The sequence below is a fragment of the Peromyscus eremicus genome, chromosome 23 (genome assembly GCF_949786415.1).
Source record: "Peromyscus eremicus chromosome 23, PerEre_H2_v1, whole genome shotgun sequence".
Classification (NCBI taxonomy): Eukaryota; Metazoa; Chordata; class Mammalia; order Rodentia; family Cricetidae; genus Peromyscus; species Peromyscus eremicus.
This window is the reverse complement of record NC_081438.1, coordinates 41,135,821-41,147,980: the sequence shown is the minus strand read 5'-3', so window position 1 is coordinate 41,147,980 and position 12,160 is coordinate 41,135,821. Positions and strand designations below refer to the sequence as shown.

The window sequence follows — 12,160 nt, the reverse complement described above, 5'->3', positions numbered from 1 at the left end:
AAGTTTCAGGAGCCTGGGATTCCTAGATCCATTGTATGTACATGCCTCCAACTTTGATTTTCAAGTTGGTTTCAATCAAATCAGGGAGCGCTATTGTTAGAAAGCAGCCAAATATAAACCCCAAAGTGAGGAATGTGCTTTTTTGTTTGTGAGATTCTAAAAAAGAAAAAAAAATGTTTTGCTCAAGTTTCAGAATCTTTTATGGGATCTGCAGGCTTCTCCAAATTTAAAGGTGAATTTTAAAAGATCTAGAAACTTCTTTGCACAATCCAGTGCTTGAGGCTAACCCTGAACCAGAAGTCAAAAGTCAAGGGTTCTTAGGAAATCTGGTGAAGCAATAAGTCAGTCAGTGTTCCCAACAGTGGAAATGGCCTGGCTTGTACATGGAACATCCTGTGTCATGTGATCAGAGGCTTTGTTCCTTCTTAACTGAAGCTTTGTTGTTGGGGGTCTATTAGCATGTTAATTAGAGCGGGCCCTGTGCTTGGTGTCATAGCAGGAATTCGGGATTTCTCTGCCCAATGTAAAAGACATCACAACTGAAATCTTAAAAGAATATAAAATCTGATCCTTGCAAGTCCTGGGTCACTAGGCAGTAGGGGAGATGAGGAGCAGACGGGGTTAGAACGGGGGTAAGCATATCTGAAGGAAAGGGTGCAGGTTTCAGGAGGGGATGATCCTGTCTCATTGCCACTGTGCATGACACTAGCTTGCCCAGGCAGGGAATCTACACTTTCTGCCTCACCGCGGACTTTCCCTGGCTGGGTGGCTGAATGCCAGAGCTTCAAGTGTGTTCCCTACTGTGAGGCAGCCAATAGAAACAAAAAGCCAGCTCTGTGGAGCACCAGATTTGTGAAAGAGACGTTGATTTGATGGACAGTCTCTCTCTTTTTTTTAATCATATATAATTTGGGGTCTTTTTTAATTGAAAAAATATATTTAATTTAATTTCATGTGTAATGAGTGTTTGTGTGTATGTATGTGCATCACCTGCATGCAATGCCTAAGGAGGCCAGAAAAGGGCATCAGATCCCTTGGAACTGGAGTTACAGACAGTTGTGAGCCATCAAGTGGGAACTGGGAGCCAAACACAGGTCCTCTGGAAGAGCAGCCAGTGTTCTTAACTGCTCAGCCATCTCTCCAGCCCCATGAAATCATTCTTATACCACACTATTTCATTTCTCACTTTCCTTACATACTGGCTAGTTTACAAGCCAGAGTCATGTGGGAAGGAGAAACCTCAGTTGAGAACATACTCGCATCGGATTGGCCTATGCTGTGTTTTTTGATTGATGACCAATGGGAGGGTCCAGCCCACTGTGGGCAGAGTTACCTCTGTGCAGGTGGTCCTGGATTGTATGAGAAAGCATGCTAAGCAATTCATGGGAGCCAGCCAGTAAGCAGCACTCCTCATGCTGCCAGTAAGCAGCATGGCCTCTGCTCCAGCTCCTGCCTCCAGGTTCCTGACCTGTCTTCCCTCAGTAATGGACTTAAAAGCTGTAAGATGAAATAAACCCTTTCCTCCCCAAGTTGTTTTTTGTCGTGGCATTTTATTACGGCAATAGAAAGCCCACTAAGACACCATGCCATTTCCCAAGGCAATTGACTTCTAACTGACAAAATTATTTTCACATTTCTCTCTTTTCTTCTTCTTGGTTAATATAAGCCAGCCTGTATTGTGTAGTTTGTGGAATTTTACACATATTACAGTAGAAAGCATGTGTGTCCAATGGACCATCCTGCAGAGATACAGAACAGTGCTGACATTTCTAAACCATACCTGCTACAGAATGAGGTCCTTCCACACGGCCTCCATGTACAGCCGCAGTTACACCCCAGTTCACTCCAGGACCCTCCTACAGCAGATGTGCGCTTCTGATTTTCCTTGTGGGCTCTTTTGAGAAAAAAGGAAATTTGGAAATCATAGTCCGTAATGCAAGTAGCCAAATGCATCACCTTGATTCACCTCAAAATAAGAACATAGTGGGGATAAGGATAGATGGTTTTACAAAACTTTCCATTGTATGTGGGGGGGCAGGAGGGCTGGAAGAGGTGAGCTCACCTGTGTGCACACATGTGTATGTGCACACTGGCACAGAGGTTGGCGATGAGCACCCTTCTTTATTTTTCTTCATCTTGCTTTCTGAGACAGGGTCTCTCACCGAACCCGGAGCCGACCATCTTGGCTAGCCCAGCTACACAGCAAGGGCCCAGAATCCTCCGGTGTCTGCCTGCACCATCCCCCAAACCAGTGCTGGTGTTACAGGTGTGTGCCACTGTGCCTACCTTCCATGTGGGTACCGGGATCCGAACTCAGGTTCTCATGATTGCAGGGCATGCACTTTTCCTACTGGGCCACTTCTCCAGCCACTAAGCGTTTCCTCTTAAATAACACTTTAAGCAAAGTGATTTTCTTTTTCATTTTAGAGAACAGTCTTCTTTTTTCCCCAAAAAAAGAAAGAAATTTAGTAATAGGGAGAGCAGAATAGTTTGTTTTATGAGTTGAAGAATGTAAAACATGGTCAGTGGGATCTAGGGAGCTGGTGTTTGAACACTCTGTTGTCATGGCTTGGCTTGGTTCTGAACATTCCCTGAAACACATGGCATGCTACTGATGTGTGCAGGAATACATCTTGTTTTGAGGTCCCGAGAACCACAAGCTGCAACCTGAAGATGGTGTTCATGACCCTGGAGACTATGGAAAGTCCCCGAGCCCTCCTATGCGCTCCCACCCCCCTGCCCTTCCTGCAGGACCCATGGAAATGAGCATGTCGGTGCTTGCCTGGGGTGCAACTCAGCATCTAGGTGTCTAAGTTCGGTGTCTCCATACCATTAACAAGGATGACGCGACAGTAGAAGATGCTGTGAGAGAGCAGTCAAGGAGGGGCAGTCTGTCACCTTCGGGAAATGAATGAATTGACCAGTACTCACATATGAGTCCATGTATTTCCTCACTCACTGTTCCGGGAGGATGTGCTCCCCTGTAGGAGAGCAACAGAGTGTTAGATTACCAGCTGGCATCCTACCGCAGAGAGGTACAGGTCTGCTCTGATGGCACTGGGGAGCAGCACTGCCCCCTGTGGCCTGGCTCCACAAGCCCCACACTTCAGACTAGACGCTCAGCATCCTGGGCTCCAAGCCGTGAGCCTGCCCGTTTGCTCCTCCGAGAAGCTCTGAGATGTGTTGTTAAATAAACAGAGTAAGGCTGAGAACAGCACGAGAAACAGATCCTATTAAGGTGGGAAAGAATTCTCTCGTGGGCATGTAGCATGGCTACATATGTGTGAATGTGCATATATGTGTACATTTTACGTTCATAAAACATGTGTGTTTATGTGGGATATCCAGAGTGAGCTGTGTGTCTATATGTAACGAATTCAGGACACACCAAACTCCTTTGGGGAGGAAAATGGAATTGATAATTGTGAATAATAAAAATGGGCTGTTAGATTTTTAGTCTAGATTCTGCAGTGTTGAGGCTTTCCAATAAGCATTATTTTAACATGTTGAGTATTGTGTATACTATTTTTATTTTAAAATAGTTTAAAGAAATATTTAAAGGTTATTTTTATTTATTTTCAAATGTTCATTGAGGATAAAAAATAATTCGTTAAAAATGAATAAATCAGCCAGGAGGTGGTGGCACACGCCTTTAATCCCAGCACTTGGGAGGCAGAGGCAGGCGGATCTTTGTGAGTTCAAGGCCAGCCTGGTCTGCAGAGCGAGATCCAGGAAAGGCACAAAGCTACACAGAGAAACCTTGTCTCGAAAAACCAAAAAAGAACAAATCTCTCCTATATGAAAACTATCTTTACATTTAAATATATCCATAGACTGTAACAGCAATGTATAGTATGTTTCTAGGTTTTGTTTTATTTCTAATTCACCAATTACTTGCTTAGCATCTAAAAATCTAGTTGGGATTAAATTAACATCTTCCTTTGGGCTCTCTGGCAAAGCCAACTGGAGCTTTTCCTGGCTTTCTTCAGTGCCCTGGGGGCTCCGGGCCTTTCTGTCTGCAGTAGTGAACTAAACTGATGCTGCTGCTCACACCAGCTAACCAAGAAGAAGTGGTGAGGGTCAGCTCTCCCCTCCCGAACCTCACAACCAAATCACACGGGCACCAAACAGGACCAAATCCCTCCAGACACAGAGATCTCGCTCTGTAGCATAGGCTGGCCTAGAACCTACTTTGTAGCCCAGGCTGCCCTGAAACTAACTCACTTCAAAGCGTTTGCTGGTTTGAAACCTGTGGCAATCCTGCCTCGGCTTCCCCTGAGCTGCCATGCCCAGGCTGATACAGACATTCCTTAAGCAACAGGGGGCGCGGATGTAGCTCAGATCAGACCACATGAGGTCTGGACTTGATCACCAGCACTGGTAAACTCATAAATAAACACATACCAATCAGTTCCTATGAACTGTGTGCGGGCTTGAAGATGCCCCAGCTGTTCGCTTTTCTTTCAGATGCTTCGGCCACAGCTGGAGGCAGACACAAGATGCCAGTGGCAGATTCTGTTACCCTAGTAGGCCGCATCAGGCAAGCAGAGTCCCTCGGACCTCAGGGCTGGCCAGAGGCCATGAAGAGATTCAGACAAGGTCTTGATGGTGATCACCAGACAGGCAAAGGCTTCACCAAGACTTTTACATTACAATGCTTTTAGCCAGTCAGTATTTTTGAATACTCCAGTTCTGCTCAGCACACGATCAGTAGTCAAGCCTTCCACCAATCAAAACCCGTTTCTGAAGCTCAAAATTCTGGCTGTGGGGTGGGAGGGTGCTGACAGAGAGGTGGTAACAGCAGTGCCGGTAACCCCCCACTCTGGAGTACAGATTCCATCTGTAAAATGAGTCGCAAACTTGGAATGCTTGGTTAGATGCGCTCCACGCCCTAATTGAGACTAAACAACGTGATACCGCAGGTGCTCGGGCACTTAAAGATTGCAGACAAGTACTGCAATCAGCTGGTCCTGCAGAGAACTCTCAGGCTTTTCAAAATTATAGCTTGAATCAAATCCAGTCTTTTTGGTCCTAAGGGATGTTTCCAAGATGTTGCCAATGATGTGATGAACAGCAGGTATTGGATGTGTAGACCAAGATCTGTTTCAAGCATTTTCCATATAGTGACCCACTGAACATGGGCAGCAGCCCTACCAGGGCCAAGTTATTATCCACTAGTGAAGAGAGATCACAAGTCACTTGTTGAGTGTCACAGGGCTTGCCTTGCTTTCTGTGTCTTTCTGTGTCTTTGCCTCAGTCCCTCCTTCTGGGTCGTCCTTGCATGTGAAGTACACGGATGCTTTCTGGATTCTCCTGCTCCCCATCAGAGTTCCTGTCCCTCCTGGAAGCCCACTCTGCTCTCTGTCCCTCAGTGTCCTCATATCTTGCTTTTGGATGACAGCACTTTAACATCCATAACCCAAACATCCAAAATCTGAAAGTTTTCGAGTGCCACTATGGTATCCCAAGTAGAAAGTTCCATACTAGGAAACTTTGTCTCCTGCACAAAATCATCAAAAGTATTACATAAAAATACAGGCCACGTGTATGATGCATACAAGAGACGTAAATGAAATTTGTGTTTAGACTTGGATCCCATCCCCAGGATATCTTGATATATATATATATATATATATATATATATATATATATATATATATATATATATACAAATATATTAAAACACACACACACACACACACACACACACACACACACACACACACACACTAAAATCTGAAGTAACTCTTGTCCCAGATAGTGCATATTGCATATGTCCTTGTGAACTGAATGTTATAGAGAGCTGGAGGAACCCATCCTCTGTGGTGAGTAGTATGTGTGCTTTGTACGTTATAACAGTAAAGAGGTATCTCTTGGAACACTCTCTTATCCCAGATTAGATAGCCCTTCAGATTAGGAGCAAAAGATCACACATTTGAAGTCCTCATAAAAATAAGTGGGGAGCTTCCCAAGGTCTTTAGGCAAGAACACAGTATAGGCGGTGAGGTACCACACAGGGTAGGCAGCAGGCACCTCCCATCTCCTCTACTTTCTCTTCTCCGGGAGTACACAGCTGCCTAGATTTCCAGCCCACAGCCCTCATGTAGGAGGGACCCCTTAATTCAGAAACTCGCTTCTTGCTAGCCACAACAAGCAAGGGCTTGCAACACCATTTAGGGACATTTACCCAAAAGGTCCATGTGTTTTCATTCAAGGGATGTTTACAAACACCCTGGTTCTTGACTCAGCCCCTTGTCAGCTGGATGACTTTCTCCAAGAGGAAGTGGGAAAGGGGAGGGGTTGGGCCGAGGAGACAGTTGGATCAGATCAGGGATCGGGACAAATCTGTCCTCTTTCTTTCCAGTGAAGAAGCCATTCTGCATTCAGATCCCCACCCACATTTGAGGAATCTACACGGACCCTCAGACAGTCTGAACTGTGCAGTAGCTGATGCTCCAGTTTCAAGCCAAGGTCCTCACAGTCATCCTCACTCCAACGCTTGAAGCCAGAAACCCTTGTGAACCCAGTGTTTAGTCCGCCATTCACCGGTTGTGTATCTCTGCCCGTAATGGACTCGCCAGACAAATGACATAGTGGCTCCAGGATTCCATAGGGTGAGGTTGAAGAGAAACTGAGGAATCATAATTTTACAGCTCAGGGACAGGGAGCTAGCTCAGTTGTTAAAAGTACTGGCCTTGAAAGTGTGAGGACCTGAATTCAAGCCCTAGAACCCACATCAAAGTATCTGGGTGTGGTATCCGTTTTTAATCCCAGCACTGGGAAGGTAGAGACAGGTGGATCCCTGAGACCTATTAGCCAGCTAGCCTGGCCTACTCAGGAGATTCCAGGCTAATGAGAGACCTTTTCTCAAAAAAAAAAAAAAAAAAAAAAAAAAAAAAAGTGGACAGAGCCCAAGAAATAGCACCCGTGGTTGTCCCTGGCATACACACATGCATACCCTAAGTTCACTGTGAACTGTTCTCTGTGCCCAGCGTTTGCTGTATAGTCTCTCCCTGTAGAATTCAAATATTGAGACCTGACATTATTCTCAGAACCCCTTGATCACAGCCTGTGATATTTAGTTTGCTACCATCCTCCGCCAGATGAAATGTTTATATTGATTTAATATTCTCTTATTGGAAAAGGACGATGTGAAAGTTGAATTGTAACAAGAAAGCACTCTGTCATCATTGTTTAATCTTGCAGTTGCCTGTGTGATCACTGGCGATGACTTCATGCCTTTCATGTTCCCAGACACAGAGAACTAAAACTGAGACTCCGTAGCCGACTGGTGTGCTCTTCCCTGGGGAAGACTACTTACTGCTCCGGCATTCTTGAGTCGCCTCTAGTTCTGTCTCGGGTTGAGGCCCTCCCTTCCACGTTAACGTGTCTGTTGTTGTTGTTGTTGTTGTTGTTTTGGCTCATGTTTAGGCAGCCGTGTTGATGAGACGCTGTGGGTGCAGCTTCTAACGACGAACCCCCTGTTCTCTGGCTCTTTCTGACCCCTCTTCCACAGTGATTCCTCGGCCTTAGGTGAGGAAGATGTGTTGTAGATGTGTCTCAGTTGGTACTTACCCAATAAATGCCAAATGGTCAGCCTAGACAGACAAGTAACATTATACCAGCAGAGCAGCTGTATTAGTGTGTTTAGGACTACACACACACATACACATACACACACACACACACACACACACACACACACACACAAATGTAACAATTAAGGAAAAACAGACCATGAATTTGAAAGAGACCATGAAGGTTTAGGAGAGAGGAAAGGGAAAGAGGAAATTAGATTATAATCCCAAAACAGAAGTTTTTTTGTTTTTTGTTTTTGTTTGAAAAAAAAAAAAAACCTAACTCAAGTTTTCTGACTGGGGACTACTACAGAATTTAAATGTTTAGTCTCAATTTCATAACACTCACCCCTGTTAACTATACCTGCTAGCAATTAACCTGGCCATGTATTCTCTTGACCCAACAAGTTCACTGACAGTGTAAATATTAGCAGCAAACACTGCGTGTGAATAGTGACTTGGATTTGGGATAGAAAATTACATATGCATCAATGTTGTAATGTCTGATTTTATTTTAGTCTTTCCCCCTTTTCCATTTTATCTTTGGAATTGTTTTTTCTCAATATGGACGTACCACAGGTTACTCCATCGTGTGTGTGTGTGTGTGTGTGTGTGTGTGTGTGTGTGTGTGTGTGTGTGTGGTGTGTGTGTGTGTGTGTGTGTGTTGTGTATGTGTGTGTGGTGTGTGTGTGTGTGTGTGTGTGTGTGTGTGTGTGTGTGGTGTATGTTCATTATCTTTTGAGGCTCACTACACTTGGAAAAAAATGTAAGCTTGGTTTGAAATGCTTCTTCTCATTCCTGTAATGTTTTAGGCTAACTTGAATGCGGTTGGTCATTGGTCAGGTGAGGTGCCTGCTTGGCCCGATGGCAGGGGACTTAGGATAAGGAACGCACTCTTGGCTTGGGACAGACTGGCAGCATTTCCCGTTGGTATGTGCAGGGCTGCCGAGCCAGTTTTCAAAGAGCAGATTTATAAAAAATCCAGCTGTGAGTTTTCATTTTTTTTTTCCTCTTAGAGCTGGAAGGCGGGGCCAAAACCAACTTCAAACTAGGCACTCCATTGATCAGGCTAGAGTGATGTGGGCCCGTCTCACAGACAACAGCTAAGCACAGAGGAAATATTAGCTGGCAGAGATAACGAAGAGGAAGCAGTGAGTGGCTGAGGAGCCATCTGTCAGCTTCTGAGCAGCAGTTCCCAAGACAGCAGAAAAGGAAATGAAGAAGAGAGAGGTTTTGTTCCAAAGGCACAGCGCAGCCTAAGGACATTTTCCAAAGAAGTAAGTTTGTGTTCCTTAGCAAGAGAGTGGTGGGAAGACAGGTCGCTTCTTATCTGGGCTGCAAGGTTTGTTACGGGTGTACGAAGTTTGCTTCTCGGGTAGAACTGACCTGAGGAGAGCGTTCTTTTGACAAGAACTTGAGGCAGCGCCTGTGGTCCCATTATTCATTTTAAAGACATCTGAAGGCTGCAAAATGATCTACTTTATGTTTCAGATCTCAGATTACAGACATGGACCTCTGTCTTTCCTGCTTGTCTTCCTCCTTCCCTTACCCCCTTTCTTCTTTCCTCCTCTCTTGCCTTGTTTTACCTTTTGGAACTGTGAATAAGATTTTTATCTTTCGAATACAGTTTAGTGCGGCAGGGGCTCACTCTCTAAATTCATGGGGCCGACAGAACAGACTGTATCGGTCTGCTCGCTGTACGAGCAGATCATTTAAACTTCCGACGGCCTTCCGAATCATCCGGTCGATGTGACACTGTTTTTTGAAAGCAGCTGTTTCTGGGTCTTCAGGCAGAACACAAACTGCCTGGTGAAATAATCCTGCTGTGTTCGTTTTCAGGCAAAGCTAGGCTGTGTGGTTCTGGATGGTTGATGGCTCATATTCAGTGTCAGATGCCGTGTGTTTTATTAGGCGTGGATTTGTCTAATCTCCAGTGGGAGATTAAAACAATGGCTTCAATAGCATAGAAAAAGTGCTGAGGAGGAGTGTCGGAACCATTTTACTAAAGGAAAAAAAAAAAAGGCAATTCTCTTTTAACCTACACGGGCAAAAAGGGACCTGAGTGTGAGCTGGCTTTCTAGTGTAAACCAGGAGCGGCGGCACCGGCTGTAAACTGGCGGAGGCAGACACCACTCAGGGTTATGGCCCAATATGGACGTCAGAGCTCTGTAGCATGTGTGGGAAAATGGCCACAGTCCAGCGTCTGGAATCATTTATCTTCCCCCAGCTCCTAGAAGACAACTGTTTTATGCATTGTACAAGAATCCTCACTGACTAATTTCGTTTCTGTGGGGGATGGAGGCGGGCACGGTGCAGTGACGGATGGTGGGGACGGCTACATGGGAGGGGGCTGTGCTGGTCTCTTTCTGATTCCCGGACACCCACTAGGGCCCTGGGCACCTTGAATGAGGTACTGCCTCTGCTGAAGCCACTTGGTTTCAACAGGACCCTTCCCACACAGTTGGTAATGAACGCCACAGTAACGTCTGTTCTTGTTGGGGAAACTGGAAACCAAAGGTTTGCTCCCATTGTGTCCTGTAGATCCAAAAAAAAAAAAGAAAAAAAAAATCAAAGGAAGAAAATGTCAGTAGGCAGGGCTCCAGGGAAGCCAGACAAGATGGAGGTTAGAGGCGAACGTATGATGTTCATTGGGAAATACTGGAACATTCTGTTGTTGATCTCTCTATCTGTGTCTGTATGAGGGCACCGTTCATGCCAGCCCATGTTTCGTTTTGTTTTAATAATTTTCTAATTCTTTGAAGGTTTCAATGTATATTGATTGATCTATCCCCCACCCAGCTTCCAAGGCCCCTATCACCCCCCCACATCCCACCCAGCTTCTTGTCCTCTTTTTATTTTTTGTTTTTATTGTTAATAACCCCATGTGCAGTTAGTGCTGTCCATGTGCACGTGGGTCTGTGAACATCACTGGGGGCAGGCAACCCAACAGGGGCCCTGTCCCCAAGGAGAGTGACCCTCCCTTCCCCAGTATCCCTCAACAGCCAGTGTTCCTCCGATAGAGAAGGGGCCCTGGGCCCTTTCTGATCCACTTGGTTTCAACAGGACCCTTCCCACACATTTGGTAATGAATGCCACATTAATGTCTGTTCTTGTTGGGGAAACTAGAAACTAAAGGTTGGGTCTCACTATCTTTTACCTGAGCTAAATTCCCATGAGTGTTACCTGGAGGAACACATGGCTGATTTTTGTCCCCATTTTGTCAGATTTCATAGGGACATTTAAAATTTGTTATGAAGACCAATGACATTCAGAAGCGTTGGGTTTTTGTCATAATCACTGTGTTGCACAGAAGACCGTTAACCCAGTGATAGTTGTGTTTCATGGCTTGCAAGCAGAGTACGTGGGTCTAGCCATCCCTCCCAGAGACGCTTCAGATGTCAGCAGGGTACCCTCGAATAGCTCAAACTGTTAAATTGCCTTCATTTCCCTAGACTGACCTTCTCCTGGTGCTGAAACACTGAACCACGCGAAAATCAAATTCAGTAATCGCATGTGGTGTTGCTTGTTTATTGTTGCTTGCTCTTGCAGGGAGCCGCCTGATTTTTTCCCTCTCTGTGGACTTTTCTTTCATTTACTCATCACACTTTCCAGCATTGTGAAAAACTAGCCATTTCTTCAATTAGCTTTGAAGTTTTAGAAATTGGGTTAATATTGGTGCAACGTATTTTTAAACTTCCTAATATAGAGAAACTAGATAACAGTGCCAATTAAGTTGACTAATGTTCTTTGTCCATTTTACAGACCCAAATATACACTATTTAAAATATATACATATATATGTTTATCTTCAGGTAAATATATGTGTTATTCTTTTTAAATGTTTCAGTAAAAGTGGCTGTGTATAAATACAAAGCGTTGGAGGTAGCGGGCCTTAGTGGGCTCTGTTTGAAAGCATGTTCATTCAACGGATAAACAGGACGGCTGCTCACTAGTGCTACAGCAATCAGAAGTCAGGCTTCCCTGTGCCCACTGCCTGCACCACTTGGATACTCATAGATCAGGGATGTCCTTCAGCCAGCACAGGGCACACAGCAGGCTGAGTTCAGGACGCCTGATGGCCCTGGGAGCCACCCACTCAACTGAGTGACCTTAGGCCGTCGCTGGGTCCTATGGGCCCGTAGTTCTGCTTCTGTGCTGTGGGAATAAGAATGTGTGCCTGGGGTGGCCTTGAAGATCAAATGACAGTATCTGCATGGAAATGTTAAACCTCTTTCTCTCTGGAATATTCCTTTCCCCTGCTTTGTTTTAATAAATCCTACCCATTGCTCAAAGGCTTCTCTTCACCATCCAATCTCCTCAGGGGTATCGTTCTTTCAGTGCTCTGGATCCCCTCCCAGAACTAGCCAGCTTTCTCCTCCATGTCCTCCCATCCCGCATCTGGCCCCATTGCAGACCTCCATGCCCTTCGTGTTCCAGTTCCGGGTTCAGAAAAGTATGTTAGGTTTTAGAGGGTTCTATTTCATTTTACTTTTACGTGTATATATGTGTACTTGTGTGAGTTTATGCGTGCCACATGCATGCAGGAACCTGGGGAGTCCAGAAGAGGGCATCATATTCCCCTG

At 45.2% G+C, this 12,160-nt stretch overlaps 1 protein-coding gene and 1 long non-coding RNA gene across 2 annotated transcripts in view; one reads left to right on the top strand and one right to left on the bottom strand.

Moving 5' to 3' along the window:
• Positions 1-12,160, top strand: part of Stard13 (StAR related lipid transfer domain containing 13) — a 170,113-nt gene that overhangs the window by 56,950 nt on the left and 101,003 nt on the right. The gene's annotated exons all lie outside the window — the stretch shown is intronic.
• Positions 2,789-6,300, bottom strand: LOC131898225 (uncharacterized). The gene is made up of 3 exons (XR_009375877.1): positions 6,188-6,300; positions 4,405-5,500; positions 2,789-2,981 (listed from the first exon to the last, which is right to left on the bottom strand). It is a non-coding gene; the product is annotated as an uncharacterized LOC131898225 (long non-coding RNA).